Source organism: Rhinolophus sinicus, linkage group LG03 (genome assembly GCF_036562045.2).
Source record: "Rhinolophus sinicus isolate RSC01 linkage group LG03, ASM3656204v1, whole genome shotgun sequence".
Lineage (NCBI taxonomy): Eukaryota > Metazoa > Chordata > Mammalia > Chiroptera > Rhinolophidae > Rhinolophus > Rhinolophus sinicus.
The window spans coordinates 186,840,696-186,864,537 of NC_133753.1; positions in this window are offsets into that span (position 1 = coordinate 186,840,696).

Genomic DNA, 23,842 nt, shown 5'->3' on the forward strand with positions numbered 1-23,842 from the left:
TTTTGTTATTTGCTTGTCTTGTTCTTTTGTTGCTTTCAGTTTTATATCCCACATATGAATGAAATCACATGGTTCTCGACTTTTTCTCTGACTTATTTTGCTTAGCATTATAATCTCAAGATCCATACATGTTGTCGCAAGTGGCAGTATTTCATCTTTTCTTATGGCAGAATAGTATTCCACTTTCTTCCTCCTGTTCTTCTCCTCCTCCTCCTCCTCCTCCTCCTCTTCCTCTTTCTCCTCCTCTTCCTCTTTCTCCTCCTTCTTCTTCCTCTTCTTTTTGTTTGTTTCAGGTGTACAAAACAATGTAATAGTTAGATATTTACACCTCTCACAAAGTGATAACCCCCCTCCCACAATCTGCTACTCATCTGACATATATAGCCATTACAACTGCATTGACTCTATTTCCTATGTTGTACTCCACATCCCAAGAATATATATATATATATATATATATATATATATATATATATATATCTTTATATTAAATTATAGTTGACATTCAATATTACTCAGGTGTACAGCGCAGTGGTCAGGCATCTACACCATCCATGAAGTGGTCTCCATAATGAGACAAGTGCCCATCTGACACCCTACAAAATCTTTACAATGTTATTGATTATATACCACATCTTCTTTATCCAATCATCTATTGAAGGACACTTTACTTGTTTCCATGTCTTGGCCTCCATATTAATGATGGAGTGAGCATCATAGTACAAATATCTTTATGGATAAATATTTTGAGATATTTTGTGTAGATACCCAGGAAAAGGATAGCTGGGTCATATGGTAATTCTATTCTAAACTTTTTGAGGAACCTCAGCACTGCCTTCCATAGTGGCTGCACCAATCTATTATATTCCACCAACAGTGTATGAGGGTTCCTCCTTCTCCTCAGCCTTTCCAATACTTGTTATTATTTAGGTGACAGTGAAGTGATATCTTATTGTAGTTTTTGATTTGCATTTCTCTAATAGCTAGTGAAGTTGAACTTTTTTTGTATATCTGTTGGCCATTTGTATGTCTTGGGAAAAGTGTCTGTTCCTGTCCTCTGCCCATTTTTTAATTGGATGATTTGTCTTTTTGTTTTTGAGTTGTACGAGTTCCTTATACATTTTGGATATTAGCCCCTTACCTGAGGTGTTGTTTGTAATAATCTCCCTTTTGATTGGTTAGCTCTTGGTTTTTTTGATGGTTTCTTTTGCTGTGCAGAAGCCTTTTAGTTGGATATAGTCCCGTTCATTTATTTTAGCTTTTACTTCCATTGCCTTTGAGGTTAATTCATAAACTCCTCTTTGAACCCACGGTCCGTAAGTTTAGTCCTATGCTTTCTTCTATGCAGTTTGTTGTTTCAGGTCTTATGTTTAGGTCTTTGATCCATTTTGAGTTAATTTTAATACACAGTGACAGTGGTCAGTTTTATTCATTTGCAGGTGGTTTTCCAGCTTTCCCAGCACCATTTTTTGAAGAGGCTTTCTTTTCACCATTGTACGTTTGGATCCTTTGTCAAAAATTATCTGTCCATTTTTATGTGGGTTTATTTCTGAGTTTTCAGTTCTATTCCATTGGTTTGTATGCGTGTTTTTCTGTCAATACCATGCTGTTTTGGTTATTGTTGCCCAGTAGTACAAGCAGAGTCAGGGATTGTGAAACCTCCAGCATTCTTCTTCTTTTTTATTGCTTTGGCTATTTGGGGTCTTTTTTGATTTCATACAAATCGATAATCTTTTTTGTTCTATTTCTTTAAATAATGCCATTGGAATTTTGATGGGGATTACATTAAATCTGTATACTGCTTTGGGTAATATGACCATTTTAACTATGTTGTTTCTTCCATCCATAAACATGGAATGTCTTTCCGATTCTTTGTGTCTTCTTCAATTTCTTTTACAAATGTCTTGTAGTTTTCAGTGTATAGGTTCTTCGCATCCTTTAAGTTTATCCCAAGGTATTGTGTTTTGTTGTTGTTGTTGCAATTGCAAAAGGAATTTATTTATTTATTTATTCATTTATTTATTTTATTTATTTATTTATTTTGCTTTACATTTAGGAACAAGACACGGCTGTTCCCTATCACCACTGTTATTCAACATAGTATTGAAAGTCCTAGCCAGAGCAATCAGACAAAAGAAAGAAATAAGTGGCATCTGAATTGGGAATGAAAAAGTTAAATTGTCACTTTTTGGAGATGTCATGATTCTTTATATAGAAAACCCTAAAGACTCTACGAAAGAGCTATTAGAAACGCTAAATGAATACAGTCAAGTTACCAGCTACAAAATCAATGTACAAAAATTCATTGTATTCCTATGTACTAACAATGAAATTTCAGAGAAAGAAAAAAAAAATCTAGAATTCTTTCAATTTAGAATTGCTGTCATGTAACTTTATCATCTCTTATACATATTGATTAGATTAAAAATCAAGAAAATATTTATTCTAAAATGATTCAATATGATTACCTGAAGAATACTGACAGGTTCATTTAAAATATGCATGGACGAAATACGTTATACATATTTTATATATAATATTTGATTTGGTTTATATAGGAAGGAGCAAATGTTCCTATATCCAAAAGCCAATTTAGATTTCAGAGAATTTAAAACAAAAACGACTCTTCCATGATGGCCACTTAATTAAATTTAGCAAAGAGCTGATGTGTTAGATGAGTATTTACTTTGTACAATAGTGCTCCACATCTTAGTGTATCCCCTTTAGCAGTTCTTTCCAGCAGGCAACAAATGTAAACTGCTTTTTGTTTTTTTTTTTGTCTTTGTTTTGTGTTTTGTTTTTTTGCTAAACTTTTATTTTAGAAGAGTTTTTGGCCACAAATCTAAAGAAAAATTGCAAAGATGATACAAACGTGAACTTCTGAAGCATAGTTTCTTTTTCTTAGAATGCAGAAATAGGTGGCATGTTATGATAGACCCCGAAGACATAAACATACCATTGAGATCCCCAAGTAAATTGGACTATTTTGTGGTTTGAAGTCTCAAACAGAAAACTCTTTACTTTCTTTTAATTTGTCCTTAGAGAATATAAACCGTGTTGTGATGTCAAACTCATTCTGAGTTTAGATACCCACAGGCAAGTTGTTTGCTCTAATTAAAACAAAATGAATACAAATCTCTTACACGTAAGTCTTTGATGGTGGGAAATGTACTTTAATGTATTTAAAGTCTCCTCAGCAGTCAAAATCCCTTTCATTCTGATAACTCTACCTTTCACGGCCACCTAAAATAATTGTCAAAACATATTTGACACAACACCAAAATCATTTTGTACTTGTTTTTTATTTTTTAATAATTGGGAATCTTGGGACCTTTTACATTCCACTGCCTTCTAAAGAATCTCTATCAGAAGAAATTGTAGATTTTTTTTTTTGCCTAAAAATATGTTTAATTATAAAAAATCATTCAATAAAGCTATTAATTCAACAAAGTGTATGTTTAATTTTATAGCTAAAATATTTTGCTTCCATTTAATAAAGTGGCTAATTTTAAAGTTTTCTGAACACTTGACATTAATAGGAAGTTGGAGAATGTATAAAATAAAATTTAAGGAGAGAATTTAAAATGTTGTTTTTGAAGGCATAAGTATGTAAACTTTAACATAACTCAAAGTTTGCATTTTAAATTTATATTATTACCTATATCTAAGTGTTTTAGTCAATATCCACTGGTTACTGTAAATTACTAACTTTGGAAAAAAATTTTTTTTTCTGACATCGTATCTTTTTCTTCAGTCAAAAGTGAAATACTTGTGTCTCCTAAAGAGAAAATGTGACCACTTGCATTTTTAGTCAAAATAATTTGGAGTCATTTTTGAAAATCGAGGCACATGAAAGGAACTATAGACTCTAAAAATATTGTAGAGATGATCTGTAAAAGTAATTAATGTCATTGTTCTCAGAATAAATTTACGCATTCCTCATGGGAGCAATCCCCTCACTCAGTACTCAAGTTTTTCCTACCCTTCGCCTCAACATTCTCTTCTAGCTAAAACCAATTCTGGTATCTACACATATGTTGATTTTCTTTGTCAGTCTTCCTGCTTAGCTTAAAATAAAGTTTATCCTTTGAGTTTAGATTAACAAGGGCACATCCTACTCCATATAGAAATACATCGAAATATCTATTAGAGTGCTCCTCCTGTCCCCTTGTTCACTCTTTCCTCAATAGGGGAGTGACTTACATTATTGGTGAGATTAGAAGATGGGAATGTACTCGCTTACTTCATATCCTTTCACTTTTCTGTTTTTATTCTGTTTATGATGTGCCAGCCATCAGTGAGCGTGAGTTCTGATCAGCCCTCTACCATATTGTAAATTTAGCAGGAAAGTCCCTGCTCCATATGTGACTTAGTAAGGCTGGTGCCAACTGGGATGCAATCCCTGTTTCTCAGAACCAAGGCAACAGCTCCAAGAGCTGCAAACTCACATTTTGATTTCATTACACCTTCCTTCTTTGTTTATCTTGAGTGGTTCAGAATTCAGACAGGGACAACAGGAGTGCAAGTTGTTAAAGTTCTTCATTACAACACGTTTTATAAGGTCCTCATCAGTTCTGCAGTGAGGAATGACAAAAAATCCTACGGTAAATTAGAGTCCCTGAATATTTCTCTATCTATGTTTAATCTATATCTATCACCAATGTATTTGCATCAATGTTTTGCCAAGAGTTATTATCCAAGACATATGTTTAATAATTCATTTTATAATTTTCACCATGCAATTGAATAAATCTCCTTTGAGACCCTTGATAGTGTGATTATATAAACATACCTGCGGTGAGAGTTTCTAGTATAAGTATCCCAGCTAAGGTGTTGATGTCAAGAATGGAGCAAAGGTAATAAAACGTATAAATAACGTTCCTTAGAAAATACTTTAAAAATTTTTATATTATTGTGCAGCCTTAAAGAATTAACAATGTACATCAAGCAAAATATTTAACATGTCATTAACAAGTCAGATACTTATTTATACATTAGGTATAATTTTAGTGAAAATAAATGCTAATTATTAATCTCTATGAGATAAATTGCTTCTATATAAAAACTGCCCCCATATTGTTCACTGCTTACAAAATTCTTTGGGTGGAAAAATGATGTATGGAGGCAGTTTAAAGATCCCTTGTAATTTTTTAAACCACTTCAGGCTTTTAAAAATTCTTATTTTAAATAAATTTCTCTTTTAGCAGAATATAGAGACAGAATATGATACATTGATACATAAGAGTAATCCAGAGTTTAAATTCAGTATAAGTTGCTTATGTATATTCAAACATTTAAGTGCCTTTTATGTTTTTCTTAATTTTGGTTATGTGAATTGAAATAAGAAAATAATTTGGTAATCAACTTTTAATGTCAGAGTGAATTGAGTTTATGTAAAACTCACCTCTACCTTAAACATGTACAAATTTTCTTGTTAAATGAGCAAAATTTTGAATGCCCATGAGCTAAAGTAACAGAGGGAATAATTCAAGTTTATGAGAAAAACTAAAAATTAGCATGCTAATATTAATAATGAGCATTCATAGTATAACTTACTTGGAAATTAGAGCCCAGGTTCAAGCATTGACTTTCTACATAATTGAGTTACTTAGAAAATATAATTGAATCTCAGGTTTTTCCTTTCATTTCTCAACTCTGAGGATTAAATTCTTAAAATTTTCTCTTGCTAACATTTTCTTTGAAAAAGGACATTTACTTAAAAATTATATTTAGAAGAGAAAAAGTCTTGGGTAGATAAATACATCAGATTTATTTACACTTAAATACCAGTTTCGGATTTTGTATATTCCCAACTGTTTTTAGGTTTTATGGACTGCAGAATAATTATTTTCACTGTGGGACTTTTCTTTTAAAATGAATTGAACAATCTATTTATATGATCATTTAATCTACTGTACTTTTCTAAAAAAATGTCTTGCTTTAAATAGACCCATTATAAGTATCTTAAAATGAATGAGAATATTTTAGAATGAATACATGGATTTGTGAATAAATGAGGGCAATAATAAAGACATAACTGAAGTAAAGTACAAAAGAATACTTCTGTGCATTCCCAAAACACATTTTAATCTACATTATTTCCCCAGTTTAAATGAGGACTCGATTTTCAATTCATTTTGTAGATATTATTTTTGATATTTTTTTGTATTGGGAATTTTTATGTCCTAAAAGTATTTAGAAATAAAGTTTTGTACCTTCTATCCATATGTAAATGGCTCAAACATTTTATATAATTTTATCTCTAATACTTTTTTTTTGAATAATGAAATGAAATTTTCACCATAAAATGAGGGTTAACATACAGCAGATTGATAGAGAACACAATCTAAACATCAATGACCCAGATTCTTGTATTTCATTTCTGTAGACTATACCGTGGAGTTAAGTGTGACAATTCATTTCCACTCTATTATTCCTGGATTGTTGTGGAGACTGGAGAAACCAGTGTTAACATAGGTCACTGCTTATAGAGTTTCCATCATTCTTTGGTCACAAAATATGTTCATGTCCACAGGCCAGAAAACAGGGCAGTAAAGATAGATCATCATGCTCACATGAGAAACAAATTGCCCATTTTCCCATTGGTAGGACACAGTCAAACGGACAGATGAAAGTCCCTTATCATAAAAAGTTTTAGTTTTAAGCCAAAGAGAACAATATATTAAATAGCTCTTCAAGGGCAAAAGAACAGTTGCTTTTATAATTAAAGCTATACCATAATTTTATATTTCTTTTTACCCAGATGGACCATGAGAAAGCAAAATGGTCATTTGATTACCAAAAACAAAAACAAAAGTGATTATTTTCCAATAATGTCCTTTCTGATGCTTAAACTAAAATTTATAATCCTAAGTCTCTAGAATCAACATCACATTTTACGTAATTTCATCTCTAGTGATATGTTCTTAACATTTTTTTGGCTTTTGTTGAAGAGCAGGTGATCAGACTATATGTATTAATATTTATAATACATTAAGTTTATTTTCCTTAAGTAAATATCATGATTTATGATTAACACTTTAAAACTGAGATTTGGTAGATATTCTTACTGTAAATCTATTCAAAAATATATTTTCCCTGTAAAAATACTGAATAAAGATGCATATCTATCCTGGATGGAACATCAGTAACATTATCTAATGTACACTGAGTATATACTATGTGTAAAGCACATTTATCTCTTGATATGTGTGCCTTCTATTTGCATTCCTATTTTATAAAATACTAAATGTTTGTTTCTAATAACTTGACACTTTAAAACTTAACAATTAGAAAACAACCCAATGTTTAAAATGGCCAGAAAACATGAACAAACATTTGAGAAAATAAGATATATAGTTAGTGGTTAGCAATTGTTCAACATCATTAGTCCGCAGGAAAATGAAAATTAAAACCACATGTGCTAAACTTTCACATTTATTCAAATAGCCAAAAATAAAAAAATAAAAAATAAGACTGACCATAGCAATTGACAAGGAACAGGGCAACAGAAACCCTCGTTCATTGGGAATGCAAAAATGATGTTGATACTTTGTAAAACATTTTGAGAGATTATTTTGATTTTAAACATGCATGTACCTTCCATTTACTCAGCAACTCTACTTCTAAGTATTGACTAAACTCAATGGAAAACTTATTTGCACACAAAATCCTACATATGCTTATAGCTGTATAATCATTATCACCAAAAACTTAAAACTCAAGATTTATTTATACATGTGAATGGATAAACTGTAATACACTCATCCATTGGAATACTAATACTTAAGAAGACATTATTTTAAGCAAACATTAAAAGTAAGTGTTACAGTGCATTGGAGTAGTTTATAGAATCTCCAAGAAATCAGAGAATCAGTCCAGTCTTAGAGTTCAATGGGGGACACCCAAACGGGAATTAAATACAATCTATAGCACAGGGTGGCTTCAGACAAGCCCACTTCTCCCTGCCGTAGGGAAATGGTAGAATATGGAAGGTGGAATGCTGGAAAAGGGACTTGAGTCACCAAATAATATGGGAAACTTTTTAACTAATAAAGCAAGAAATAGCAAGGTATTAAATTATGTAAATGTTAAAGAATTCCTATATCTAAAATTAGTTGCTAGCATGAGTCTGGTAATCTAATATGTAATTTAAATATGTAATATTTTAATGGAACTCATCAACCTGTAGCTAACAGTGAGCTGCTGTTAGATATGTGTAGTGTTTTAAGAAATTTAGTAAGTCATTGCCATTTAAAGATTAGGAAATATCAAGTAAGCCTTCAGGGGCCCCACCAGGCTAGGACAGGTGCTTTTCTGCCACAAAGTACTAAGAGTTCACGTTATTCATTGATGTTATTTGCGGAGTCCTTTTAACCTAATATAACTGAAATATTGGAAGAACTTGGATCCTGATCATTGCTTTTTCTAAGAGAACCAGAACAATAGCAACTTTTCGCATATGGATTCTTGATATTGATTGCAGGTTGGAGAATATTTGGATACTAAACACATAACTGAACATGGGATAGAGGTTTGATGAAATGAAACTGGGTCTGTTGAAACCAGAGTCCATGACTTCATTGCTAATTTCTCCACAACATGTCTTACTATTCTTTATATCTGCCCTATTATCCGGGAATGTCCTGTTGTATACTTAGTTGTGTATGTATTGCTTGCAAATATGATTTTACTAACAGTTCCTTTGTTCCCAACTAAATAATGACATATATCAGAAAGTATAGCTCAGCTATCATTTTCACTGAATGTCAAAATATAATAGATTGTCTACTGAGTTACGTATGTTCAGCAATACACATTATCACCTGCTATACATATCAATATGTATTATTTCCCTTTAACTATTCTTTAACACTAAAGTTTCCTAAGCAAGCACATAGGACTTGCATTTCTTCATGGCTTGGCTTGGCTTTGATAATTTAGGCAAATGTATATTTTCCCTAAATCACACATCTTTGCTTAAATTCTCGTTTGACTAGATCATTTTTTTAAAGTGCAATTCTGGCTACAATCCCCCTACGCTTTTCAACTTTTGCTCCAAAGAGAATTAGGAATAGGAGTAAGTGAATTACAACCAAACTGGAAGCCAACATCATAGACTGTGGAAAACAGTACAAAGAGAAGCCTCTAAGTCTGTTGAGAGTTGTTTAATCCTGAGCTTGACTGTAGAAATGCATGTATCTATAAATGAAACCAAAGTGAATTGGAGTCACAATATCTATGAATTATGGATTAATAAAGGTGTGTGATAATGCTACATGTTCTCTGGATACCAGGAACACAAAGGTATATAATTAGAGCTGGATAGCATGTGAATTATTATTTTTTTCAACAAAATCAGAAAATGCGATATAAACTATACCATAAAATGGAATTGCGTGCCTGGTTTATTTTTCATAGTTCTGAATAACACTCATAAATACTTACCCTCCTGTATTTTCTCTGTGAAATTTAGAATAATGCACAAGTAACATAACTATACTTAAATTTTATCCCAAAGAGTGGCAAATTTAATCACACAGGTACATTGGTCTCATTTTATTTTCCATAGGTTTTTTTTTTTTTTTTTTTTTTAACATCCTATATTGACTACCATTGTGCTGATGCTTTAAAAAATATATTTAATATAATTGAATATAATCCCAATTATGTGAAAATATTTCTGAATATACAATAAAATTAGTCTGTAAGGGAATATACCATCGTATTTACAATAGTTACATCTGTCACAATATATGCCCTTAATTTTTCCTTATTATAGTTTTCTGAGTGTTCTACCTCATCTGTATTAAAATTATATTACTTTTGATGTATGAAAAAAGGAGGAATTATAACATTCTCAGTATTTTGAAAATAATGTTGGGTCCTTCTATGGTCAATAATTACAGTCCAGCCACTTATATACATTGTTACTAATTTGTAAAGCTGCTTCTGGGAATACATTTGCCATGTAATTAATGTGTTTTTGATAATAAAGTTCCTTTTTTGGAGGGTTTTTGTTTACTCCGCCAACACAAATTTCAAAGCTGCACCCTGTGAGGTTAGGATTCTTTTCAATATGTCAGCCATGTATTGGGAAAACACTAACACTTCTAGAACATTTTAACAATTCGGTCAGATAGATGGAGGTAACTCGGGGCAGATGGTCTTACCTTACTGTCTATGTTTGCTATCTTCCCCAAAGTATGCAATCCCTTACAATTTACACATACCAAAACCTATCATGTAGTTTATAAAATCTATTTATGTTCTGCTTTCATTGCCACTTGAAGACATGATATGCAAATGTTTAGTCCGCTAATATGTTTGTTTCTCCTCAGAAATCTCTACGTTCTGAAGAGGATCAAATAGGCACAGCATGAAAACCTTCATGCAGCGACTTCAGAATCTCAAGAACATTACGTATCACCAAATAAGACTCACCATTTGGGTAGGTGAATGTTGTTTACTATCTACTCTCTCCTGATGGTATTTCTTTCTATAAAGTGTTTTTTTATGAAAACACCAGTGTTTTGAAAGTTTGTATTTCATTTTCTAAAAGAAGTGGTTATTGGTATATAATAAATATCCTTGGATATAAAGTCAGAATGTCAAAGATTCAATTCTGGCTCTTCAGTTTATGCTCTTAGGACTGAATCTCTTATCTGAAGGAAGGTCTAGTTATGAAAGTAAGAGTACTTATGAGTGGATCAAATAATGTATCTATTAAAAGTAGTAGAGGATGAAATTTTCATTCACATGGATACTTACTTACAGGAAGGTATATCAGATGAGATGTGTATACGGTATGATTTTTGAAGCACACACATGTACATCTGCATGTGTGTGTGTTCTAAGGTTTACACCCATGTTTTATCTGTCCTTTATCTGGATTTTGCATGGCACATATGAGCTTGGTTTGATATTATGTAAATAATATAAATTATGTGAAAATATATGTGTTTATGCATATATTGTAAACATATCACATAAATATTTTAAAACTTGATGGAAATGAATTCGTAATGTTACTTGGACTGATAATAATAGCAAACTTGTTTTCAGTTTTTCTCATGATAACTCTCTGGGTTTTTAGGTGTCTCACAATTTTAATGTTTTGACTTTCAATGTTTTCCCGTAGATAATTTTGCATAGGGTATCGTGGACCCTGTCTCATTTGTTCTAGCTTTCACATGATCCAACAACCAGGCACTTACACACCACACACTAAGTCCTGTCACTAAGTAACTTGGCTCCAATGTAATGCCACATTGTACAATTCTAGAAATTTGCCGATTGTGAAACTCTCAAAACCTACTTCTAGGCATGTATGTTGCCTTTTTCAATACTGTCTCCTTAACAAACTGCCATGGATGGTTGGTTGCTCCTAAAATGCTCCTGATGTCACAATGTCAAGATCTGTTCTGGTTTCTTAGATATGTAAATACTACAGTCACACAGGGCCCAGAGAACAACACATTTTGGGTTTAATTCTCTTAATAAGTTAAATTCTTATTAAGTTTATTTTTGAATTTGTACTTTTAAAAAAAGATTTGTGCTTTCTAAGTGATGTTCACTGAGACAATGGTGTGTGTCCCAAGGTCTTGGAGGTCCAACTCCATCATTGTCACGCTTCCCTGTTACCTCTTCATCTACCAGGCTAGATTGTCCATCTCGTCCCTCTCTCCTTGGTGAACAGACCCTGCCTATCCTCTCCCTCCCTGTCCCAGTACTCACCCAGAAACATTTACTTGCTTCTAGTCTCAGTGGTGTGGGAAGGTTCTGGATCAGGTGTTTGCAATGTCCTTGGACGTGGCCCAGCCTCAGTGGCTTGGGTCAGAGAGTGTGGAGGGAAGGGAGATGAGTGGCCTGACTTCTGTGACCTTAGCTGAAACACAGCCTGTCCGCCATCATGTTCAAGTTTGTCAGCAGGGCCCCAGGCACCTATGAGAGCCTACACTCAGCCCCCAAATATCTGCTCAAGGGAACATCCCCTCAGCCTGCTGTGTTCCTACAGAGACCCTCTCTTTCTCTTTCCAACCTTTCTATGTAGCATGCATTTCTCTCCTCTAGACAGCTTGAGACACCGTCTACAGATGAACAAAGAAGTATAAATTATGTGATTTTTGGTAATTCCATATATGAACTAAATGCTCTAGCTTTTGCTTTCAGAAGTTATATTGTATTCTACAATATAATGAATGGTAAAAATCATGCTAATAATTTACATTTTGAAGATTTTTTCTTTAGTTAGGACAATATTATGTAGCAATTAAAAAAAATGTGACAAATTGTGAATGAGCAAGACCACAGAAGAAAGGAAAAGCTTTATATTGTACTCCCATTATGACAAGGGGCCCTGCATTTTCCTATTGTCCTGGGCCTCAAAATACCTGTAGCCCCCCTGGTTAGGGTGAAAGTTTGAGTTACTTCTTTGTTAATTTATTTTAAAATTTGATGAATAAGATCAGTTAAACACAAGCTATCATACTTATTGTTTTATTACCAAAAAAAAAAAAAAAAAAAAGAAAAAGGATGATGAAAAAACATGGATGTGTTTGTACCGTACGAAATCTTCACAGCTGAACAGTTTCTGGTACAGGGTAAGTTTTGGATAATGGTAGCTACATTTATCCACAGTATTCTATGGGCAGCAAGCAGTAGGTTTCAGAGAAAAAGTTTATCTTACATTACGTATCTGCTCTGTTAAAAGAGTGTTAAATGCAACAGTGTTTGTATTGTGAATACTCAATAACTTTGTTGAAACAGCATTTTGCATTATTTTCACATCCCTGCCATGCACTGATATTAAGAATGTATTCATATAATGCTAATGGTACATAAATCGTGAGCTGACTTAACTTTTGGAAATGATCAGAGTGGAAAGAAATAGGTCAAGGAAAACTATATTTTCCCATGGACCAGTGTAGTTGTTCATAAGTAGGTTCATATATTTCAGAACTTTGGAAATGATTTGCTCTCCATCAAGCATGAATTAGTTTATTAGTAGAATGTACTGGCGTATATTTAGCCAAAGCTCCATCTGAAATTATATTTTATATAAATGAGATAATTTATGTTATTGTTTTTATATTCTATGTGCTGTTCTTTAAATGCCTATAACAAAAGCTGATTAAAACAGTGCCTTTCTATCATAAGGACTTTCTCTGATTTCAGTCACGTCGGCTTTATTCAGAAAGCAGACATATTTTTGTGAGAAGGCTTGTGGAATTAGTCAGATGGATCCTAAAATGTAAAATAAATAAATAAAGGTAAAACAATGTTTAAAAATCACCACCGCCACTTAACATAAAAAAATTGTATTTATTAAATTTGTTTAAAGATAGTAGTAAAACAAAACTTTATATAAATTAATAATGCTTTTAAAGTCTCTGATACAATTAAGGCAATAAATTTAGAATTTATTTGGTTTTAATTGTTGCCTATCAATATGTTATCTATAATTTTGTAATAGTTGCTCATAGCATTTTTGGTTATAAAGAAAAGAAAAACTTTTTTTCTAAGTTACAATTTATTAAAATTTTTGTAAGACATAAAGTTATATTAGTGAACAAAATGGCTGTTTACGTTGGTTCGAGTAGTTTCTTTCCACTTGATAACATGATTACATTTCAGAACAAAGACTTACAATAATTTTCACTTACATATTTGCCACAGTACACTATACATTTTAATGCAAAAGTGTAAGATGAAAATGAAGTAATATAAAATAAATATAATTAAGGTAATATATGCACAAATACCAAGTACAAGTACCTGTTCATTGAAGGGGTAAACAGACATTTTGACAATTACTATAATTTGGATTCAAATGCCAACTTTAAACTTCAAGTATATAAAAGGTACATTTTACATTTAAAAAAAAAGTAAACCAATAAATGTTAGTTTTCTGTTGGTAAAATGATTGACTTTTCACCACACACATACACTCACACACACACACACACACACACACACACACACACACAAACCCACATCCGTTACCATTCACTCTCAATTGCCTTCTCTCCCCAGGTCCTGTCAATGACTAGTTTACTTTCTTTTTCTATATATATTACTTATTCTGGACATTTTATATAAGTGGAATCATACTATATTTGTTTTTTTGTATCTTGTGTTTTTCACTTAGCATGATCTTTCAAGGTGCATGCATGTTGTATCATGTGTCAGAAGTTTATTCCTTTTTATTACTAAATAATATTCAAGCATATGGCTAAACCACCTATTTTATTTAATTTTCAGATGATCAATATTTTGATGTTTTCACATTTTGACTATTGTGATTGATACCTTTTTCATTTGGATCTGAAGTTTTCCTAGCACCATTTGTGGAAAAAGAAAGTGAAATATTCTTGCTCTCATTATATTCTCTTGGCTCCGTTAACAAAAATTAATAACCCATAAATGTAAGATTTTGTTTTGAAACTCTAAAGTCGGTTCCATTTATTTATATGGGCATATATAGGCAAGTACCTAACTATTTTGACTACTGTAGTTTTGTAATCATAATTGGAATCTGCACGTGGAAGACTTCCAATTTCTTTTTTCCAAGATTATTTTTGCTATCGTTGCAGGTTTAATGGTGTCCTCCAAAAAAATATGTTAAAGCGCTAACCCACATTATCACAGGAGCAAACATAACCTTATTTGGAAATAGTGCTTTGCGGGTGCAATCAAGTTAAGACGAAGTCATATTCTGTTTGGGTGAGCCCCAGTTCAACATGACTATTGTCGTAATAAGAAAAAATGAAGACACAGATAGGAGAACTCTATGTGAAAAACACACACATAGACACAGGAGGAAGATGGTTATGTTAAAATGGAGGCAATGTATGGAGAGTTTCTGCTAAAAGCCAAGGAATATCTGGGGCTACCAAAACCTGGATGAGGAAGGGAAAGATCATCCTCTAGAAGCTTCGGAGGGAGCAATTTGCTATTTGTTTTCTATGTCTTAAGGCTTTGGTGCTCATTTGTTTTCCCATTGGTGCCTTCTTCTGTGCTAGATAATTTTTATAGACAATTTTATTTTTTGACTCTTGTAATATATTTTTCATAACTTTCTTAATTATTGTCATTGGGGTTTCAATTAACACCTTAACATAAAGCAATTTAGTTTGAATTTATGAAAACTGAATTTCTATAATATACAAAAATTTCACCCCACTAGATCTTCTTTTCCCTCCTTCATTTTGCTGAATTGTCATGCAAATTAAATATTCATAGATAGTATATTCATCAAGATTTATCACTCTTTATGCAGTTGTTTATTAAGTCTGATAGCAAAAGATGTACAAAAAAAATCCATCTTTATTGTACTTTCTATTTACATATTTATTTATCGTATCTAATATTCTTGATTTCTTTGTGTGGAAATAAGCTAATATTGAGTATACTTTCATTTTGATCTGAACAATTTCCTTTAGTATTTTTTTAACAGGGAAAGTTTAACAGCAAGAAATAATCTCAGTTGCTTATCTAGACATGTTTTAATTTATACTCTGTTTTTGAAAGATATTTTAATGGGTATATAATTCATTGTAGGCCTTTTTTTTTTGTTTTTGTTTGTTTTTGTTTTTTTAGTATTTTGAATATAACATCCCCTTCCTTACTGGCCTTTGTGGTTTCTAACGAGATATCAACTACTAATCTTACTGAGTATCCCTTGTACACGATGAGTCTCTTTTTTCCTGTTGTTTTCAAGGTTCTTAGTCTTTATTTTTGACAGTTTGACTATAACAAGTCTAGGTGTGGATCTCTTTGAGTTTTTTCTACTTTGAATTCATTGAGCTTCTTGTATGTTTAGCTTGTTTTTCATCAGATTTGGACAATTTCAGCCATTACTTTTCAAATATTCTTCATGCTTTTTTCTCTACTTTAGAGATCCCCATTATATGTTGGTGCACTTGGCAGTGTTCCACAGTATCTACTTTTCTTCATTCTGTTTTCTTTGGGTTCCTCAGACTAATTTCAATTGAACTATTTTCAAGTTTGTGTAATCTTTCTTCTATTAGTTCAAATCAGATGTTGAGACTATATAGTGAATTTTCCATTTGTTACTGTGTTTTTCAACTCCAAAAGATCTATTTGGTTGGTTTTATATTTCTAGATCTTTACTGATATTCTTCATGTGGTATAACATTTTTCTCATGCTTTCCTTTAGTCCTTTAGGTGTGATTTTATTTAGTTACTTTAATATATTTATAATTGCTGTTTTAATGTCCGTGTAGAATTAGTTCACAACCCAGACTCCTTCAGGGACAGTTTCTAGTAATTGCTTTTTATTTTTTCCTTTGTATGGGCCATACTTTTCTGTTTCTGTGTGTATCTCATGTTTTTGTTGTTGTTGTTGTTGGTTTTGTTTTTACATTCAAAACTGAACATTTTAAATAATATACTGTGGGAACAAGGGGAAAAAATTTCCCTCCCTGAGGTTAGTTGTTTGTTTAGTGATTTTATTGGATTAATTCTCTAAAATCTGTATTTTTAACATTTGTGTTCACTGAAGTGTGTGCTCCACTTAGAGTTCCATAAGTGAAAAAACAGAAATTTCCTCAAATGCCTTGAACCCAGCCTTTTCAGAGGTACTCTATGTGTTTACGTGTCAAGCCCCAATGCTCTGGAGTTTGCAATTCTTTCTTAGCCTTCCTTTTCATGAAGAGCCTCAAGGTCCCCTAGAACCTTTTAAGGTATTCCCCGACCAATTATTGGGCCTCATACATGTGTCTGGCCTTCCTAATTTCCATTAATGTGTCAGAATTTTTCATGCTCACCCGTAGATATCTTATTCCTTGCATTTTCCTTTTACATTTTATGTCTAGCCTCATTTTTGGTATCACCGCCTAATAGCTTGATGTAATATAATGTTCTATCACTGTTTTCAACATCTACTTTGGGAATAGGACTTTTTCCACTGAACAAGCTCTAAGTGTAGTAAAATGAAGACAGGGCCTGTGAATGGCGCTTTTCCAGGGAACAGTCACAGGTCAAATATTAACAATCTTTCAGAAGGAGAATTTGGGGGAACTCCAAACCTGCTCTACTTTCTCTAACGGTTGTTAGGCTATTTGATATACACAGCTACTCTGATTTTGAGGCTGCTGGTTTGAAGGACACAGTGGAGTTGAGAGAGGAATGGGGTAGTATAAGTTAAAACACAACAAATCTCATTCTTATAGATACTCATTTTTCTTGAATATATGCTTATCAAATTTTTGCAAGCATTTAATTAATTTTCAGAATTTTGAAAAAGTTAATTTTGACAATTTTTGCCAGTGGTCTTGTTCTTTTTATGTTTGAATAGATTTTCAGAAGTCCTTTACTATCATTATAGATTTCCCTTGTCTCATTTTTCCCTGATATTGACAGATTTCACTTGTTTTCAGGACATGACTTCAAGCATTCCAACTTCTGTGTTCCTCTTCTTCCAAGACTGAGTTGTATTTTTTTCCTTTACTTTTGGCTGAAAATTGAAAAAGATTGATAACACTAAATTCGCTTGCGTGTTTATTATTTTTACCATTAAACCAAGTGCTATTCCTAGAGAACCACAGAAGTTGGACTGATCTTAATGGAATTTTATGACCAATTCTGTGTCAGGTAGTTCAGAGATGGGCAGCCATAACAGATTCTGGTGACTAGAGATTGTAAGGCTGTATTGAAAAGAAAAGGGTGAGTGAAATAGACTAAAACGTGAGATTTCCATCATATTGTATTTCTTGTTAGCTCACATACATAGATTTTTCAATCTCTAAAGATCGGTTGTTAATTGAATTGTATCCTCTAAAAAGATATGTTGAAGTTCTCAAACCATATACCTATGACTGTGACCATATCTGGAAATACTATCTTTGCAGAAGTAATCAAGTTAAAAAGATTAACTTAGGGTAGGTCCTAACCCAATGACTGTTGCCATTACATAAAGAGGGGCATTTGCATATAAAGATGCAGACACACACACAGAGAGACATATGTGAAGACTGTGGTAGGAATTTGGAGTGATATATGTCTACTCCAAAGAATACTATGGTTTATCTGAAAGAGGCAAGGAAGGATCCTCCCCTACAGCCTTTGAAGAGAGAATATGATCCTGCCAACACTTTGGTTTCTTATTTCTAGCGTCTAGTATCATGAGAAAATATATTTCCCTTGTTTTAAGTCAACCAGTTTGTGGTCATTTTTTACAGCAGCTCTAGGAAAACTAATAAAAAAATCCATAATTGTTGCACTTAAAATAAAGTGATCCGTTTCTCATATACTACTCAGAGGAATAAAGGAACAATCAGGTACATTTATGACATTCAGCTTTAAATACAGACTGGTTTCTTTCTTCCATTACATTAGCAGGCTGCTGTATTTGGTATGGCACTTTATAACCCTAAATGAAAATTAAACCTCTGTCAAATAAATATAGTATGCAATGGAAGAAGAAAACAAAACAAAAAATAAAGGATGATAAAATTGAAATTTTACGTGTAAAAAATGGAAAATGAGGAAGCAACATAAAATAACACAAATACAGAAGATAAATTATACTCTGTGTTTTCTTAGAAAGGTCATCTGATTACCTCTGGTTCTGGTCTTAGATTCCAAAGAATGATTTGAGTTCGAAATTTGGTCTCCTATTGTCTTCCGTAGAAAACTTTTATGGAGGTATTCCAAGTGATTCTTATTTCATATCATTTATTCATAGTTCAACATTTTGTTATCGTTGCAGTGCTATAACCAGAGTATCATCTTAGGGTTGAACAAGCATAGGCTATTTTTTGTCTTCCTTTAGGTTTCTCTGGCTCTGGAACTGATTTCAAGCCCTGGGTAGTTGCTGATTTGATTTCTGTGACTCTCATCAGGTATTATCACATCCGTGTTAACACAACAAAATCTTCCTAAATTTATAGTGGACAGGCATGCATGGTTAATATATACAGGTCTGACTGAATTTTATATAACCAATCCTAGACACTTTTGAAGCAGAGTAATATCAAACCTGTAGTTAATCACTCATCAAAAAGAGATTATGATCTGCCCATGTATATGTTTACATGTATAGCCCTTCATAGTCTGTTGATGGAGATTTGCTGAACTCATTTCTGAGTAATGGGGCTCTCCTTTACCAAGCAACAAATTAAGTCAAGTTTCTTTCTGATCACTTGTAATACACTTGTAATTTATTTTCACTTACTAATCGATATCTTATTAAACAGGAAACTGACATAGTTTTTTTTTCTTTTTTCTTTTTTAAGTATTTTAGCAACTACATCTTCATGCTTCCAAGAAATTAAGCTTTAATTTCTCAGCTTTACTTTTTGACTAAGAGCAGCTAGAAATAGTAGGCAGGGAGAGCGAACAGAACTAATCTATACGCAGGTTCTAAGCCATAACCTAGGAGGATTTAAAGATTTCACCAGGCTAGTAAAGCAAAGAAAAGGTCATGTGAGTAAGAACTAGACACGCAAAGTTTTTCATTTTCCTGACACCCCCATGGTACCCTACTAATTTGCTGCTATGTTTCATAGCTCATGCCTTTGCATTTATGGAGTGCAAAGTATTGTTTATATGAAAAATCTATAGTACATCGTGGGGGAAAAAGAAAAAACAAGTTTGAGAATTAAAAATAAAATTAAATCTGTAAATTCTAGTGAAACTCTCCAAAAAAATGGGGGGGAAATCCATGAGAAGAAGGGAGAAATCATTTGGAAGAGAAGAGAATAATCTTCCCCTCATCCCTCCCTCCAAAAATAATAATAGCAGTAAATTTTATCAAAATTATGGTGGGAATCAGATCAAGCAGCACTAAGTATCAGGTTAAATCTGCACTGCAAGTACTGGACTTCTGTTGTTATGGCAAGAGGATGTCAGTCTTATGGTAAAGGCATTTTAAGAAAAAACATACGCCACAGAAGTAAATGTTCATAGGGGTGGGAAGTGGGACGATCAAATGTGGTAATTTTAGCTCTCCATGAGGGATAATACAGAGATCATGTTTAGAAGGAATTTTGTTCCTGAGAAAAATATAGAGAGAAACGGATTTCCTGTGCATGCATCTATGTAACTGTTTTTCAGACTATCATCTGTATATCAATGTTACATTAAGTCTATATTCTTGAGGGAAAGGAGAGAGCTGTTAGCTACTGATGTCCTCTTGTGAGCCCTCTTCCTGACTCTAGTGAGATTCAGTGTTCATAATAATCTGTGTGGGTATATATATTTTATATACGTATACATATACATATACATATACATACATACATACATACATACATACATATATATATATATATATATATATATATATATATATACATACATACATACATACATATATATATATATGGTTTCATTGCTTTGTCCACTCATTTGTCTTGTGCTTGGAAAGAAATCCTAGAAATCAGGCAAACAATATGTGGCTGCTCGTATTTGTGATGTTTGGCGGGTCCTCCCTGTGATTACCATTCCTCAAGACCATCTTTTGTAAGCTTTCTAGAGAATAAGAATCTTTGAGAGATTTAACTAGGACCTCAGGACCTTCCAGTTACTGAGGACCTTGTTAATTAGGACCTTCCATGTACACATACGCTAATGTCGACCCTCCAGGTGGGATCTTATCATTGATATATTTAATGAACCACAAATATTCAAGGCAATAGTTATCTTCTAGAAAGCATGGAAAGTCATTTATATGTCACAGAAAATTGTTTTTGTCTTCTGCATCTACCTCAGCTAACAAACATTTTCTTGGTACAGATGCATTTCATGTGTATTCTTCTATTTGCAATTGGAAAGAAACCTAGAGGGTCTCATAAGAAGTGATTACCACTAGTATGTATTTAAGAAAAGTTGGGAAAATGGATCTATGATACACATATGAGTTTTGCATCTCTCTCTCTCTCTCTCTCTCTCTCTCTCTCTCTCATCTCTTCTTTGAAATAAATATCTGAATCCAATAGGTTCATAAACTCATTGAATACCTAATAATTTAAAGTAACTTAAAATTTATTGGATGATGTTGAAAATAAGGACACAAGTATTATACAGGAAAAACAGAGTTAGCTATTTAAAATAAGTTAACTTTAACTTTATATAGTAATTTTTTTCACTTTTCCTCAAAGTTACAAAATGATACAAAGTTTTTCTGAAAGTATCAATATAGCATAATCAAATATTTGAAATCTAGTTCCAATTAGACACTTATGACAGTTAGGGAAAGTCATATTAACTCATGGTGTGTCACTTTTAAAAATTTATTTTTGTATTTCATTTTTCTGTAAATTGAGACTGATGACTGACCTTTAACCTAAATAGGTTTTAGTGAGAATAAATGAGAATGTGTTTTGAAAACATTTTATAAACAATGGAACATCACATACCTATGAACCATTTTCATTGTTTTTAACCACAGTGAATCTGAAAACACAAATCTTGCCCAGAAACTTAACTCAAAGCAACATTAATGGATTGCGAGTTTCATGTAATGGCCAATGGATAAAATAGTCAATATTATTCTCAAATTGTTTTTCTTAAATTGACACAAATATACTGTTAAAAATCATTGACTTGTATAGACTCAATGGCTGAGGAAACAAAGTTAAATTGAAATCCAATGAAGATATTTCTTTTGGAGAATGAGATTATTTGTTCAGGTGCATTTCCTCCAGATGAGCTAATACAGAGATTTAATACTTGGGGACGCTAAGAAAATGGAGAGCTGATCTGCCCTTTACATGTGCCTTCTCAAATGTTAGATAGAATCGTCAAGCCTTTGGCAGCTGCTCAATTACAGTCAATAATTGGGCTTATATAGCACTTAAACATCACCACACATCCTTGTAAGTGCTGCCTCTGTGATTAAATTCCCTAATGATCTGCTGGCAGCAAAAGTTAACATGTGAGATTGCTCTTCACACATGTTTACTGGTTAGAATATATCTAGTTGGAAAACATTTCAATACTATTTTGAGGATAATGCATTGAGTCTTTTGATTTTATGTCTATAAAAATATTTTTTAAGAAAGAAAAACTTGGCTCCCTAATTAATAGCCTGAGACAAAAGGTCTATTGCTGTGACAGTCTGGTCATTAAGAAATAATAATATCCACCACTTAAAAAGCAACAATTTGAGTTAATGGATTATGACAGAAGCAATATTGTTTACAAATTAATTAAGTGATAAAAGATTAATTATTAGGCTGTCATTCTATAAACTAATTTTCTATGGTATGAAAGGTTGTTTCTTGTCTTATTTGAAATACACATTGCATATAAGATCATAAATTATACTTTCTTAGACAGAATGTCTAAAATGTTTGTAAAAGAACAATAACATCACAAAATTAGCTCAACAGCTGAAAATATATCTGGGTACTTTCACACTGAATATCTCTATTGTTTTAATTAATTTATCTCAAGAAAACAATTTTTAAATTGTCTTTACACAGTTACAGACAAAATTATATTTATAATAGTGTTAACACATAACTAATCAAAATGTCAAAAATGATAAAATGGTTAAATTTATTACTGAAATATTATATGAACATGAAATGCTTTCACAATTCTTATGATATGAGGATGCATTAACAATGTATTATTAAGTGATAAAGGCCCTCTCCAATAAAGCATATTTATTGTGAGACAATCCAAAAGAAAAAAAAAAGACCACTAGTTATCCCCATATTGAGTGTTTATTTTATGTTCGTTCATATAATTCTTTTAGTCTTAGCTTTATCAATCAACATGTTTTTATATTTAGCAAAATAGAAAATGTTACTTGAAATAAGTATTTTTTTAATTAATATCTATAGGTGCTCAAGCAGATCTATTTACATTTTAAATCACTAAATATATATTTAAACTTACTGATGTATTTGAACTATTTTAGATATTTTCTTAAAATATAATTTAATACTAGCCTTTGTTCAGAATTAAAAAAAAAAATCTTTCAGTATTGACTTCTTCCTCATTAGTTCCCAGATGTATGTATTATGGCTATGGAGGAGGTGCATACTATTTGTCATTGGTTGGGAGCATATTGAATCTTTTTGGACAGCACCCAAACTTACAAGGTATTAACTCCAATTTTATAAAGGCCATTTCTATATACTGTGAAAACCACTGCTTCTCTATGATGGAGTACATAATAAGTTTAATGGATCCCATGAGCATTTTCCCATAGAATTAGTCATTTCCCTCTAAAGGATATTCTGTGGACAGGAAAATATGTAGAATCCTATCATTGGTTATGATAAAATAGTTTATAGCAGACATTCATAGATAGTGTTCTGGCAGAGGCATGAGACACAGAATCAGCAAATCCAAAACCAGAAACGAAAAAGATCTATGGTAGTACACAAATGTTCTTTCAAGGGCACTGCAATGACTGCTAGTTGGGAGTCTACTATGGCCAAATAGGAGCTAAACAATGAAGACCAGAGCACGTATGTAACCTCAGGAACTACTCCAAAAAAAAACAAAGCAATAGCCTAAATTAGGCTTGCCAGTGAAACATTTGGCAAATGTAATTACTGTAAGCTTTACTAAAAGTAATTTAGCACAATATATTAAAATTACAGGTAACACATATAATTTACTTAGCAACACAGTTTTGAGAATCAACACCTCAAAATAGCATGCAACAATACAAAATCTATAGATTCAAATATGGATGCCACAGTACTGCTTGGAACAGAGAGAATAAATAAAAAAATTATATATTCTGTGCGCTTCACAATAGCTGTGCACATTAATACTTGTCAATGGACTTTGATTAGCTTAGGCAGAAGAAGTTTGAACACCGACAGAAATTTTACAAACTTTAACATAAATTTTT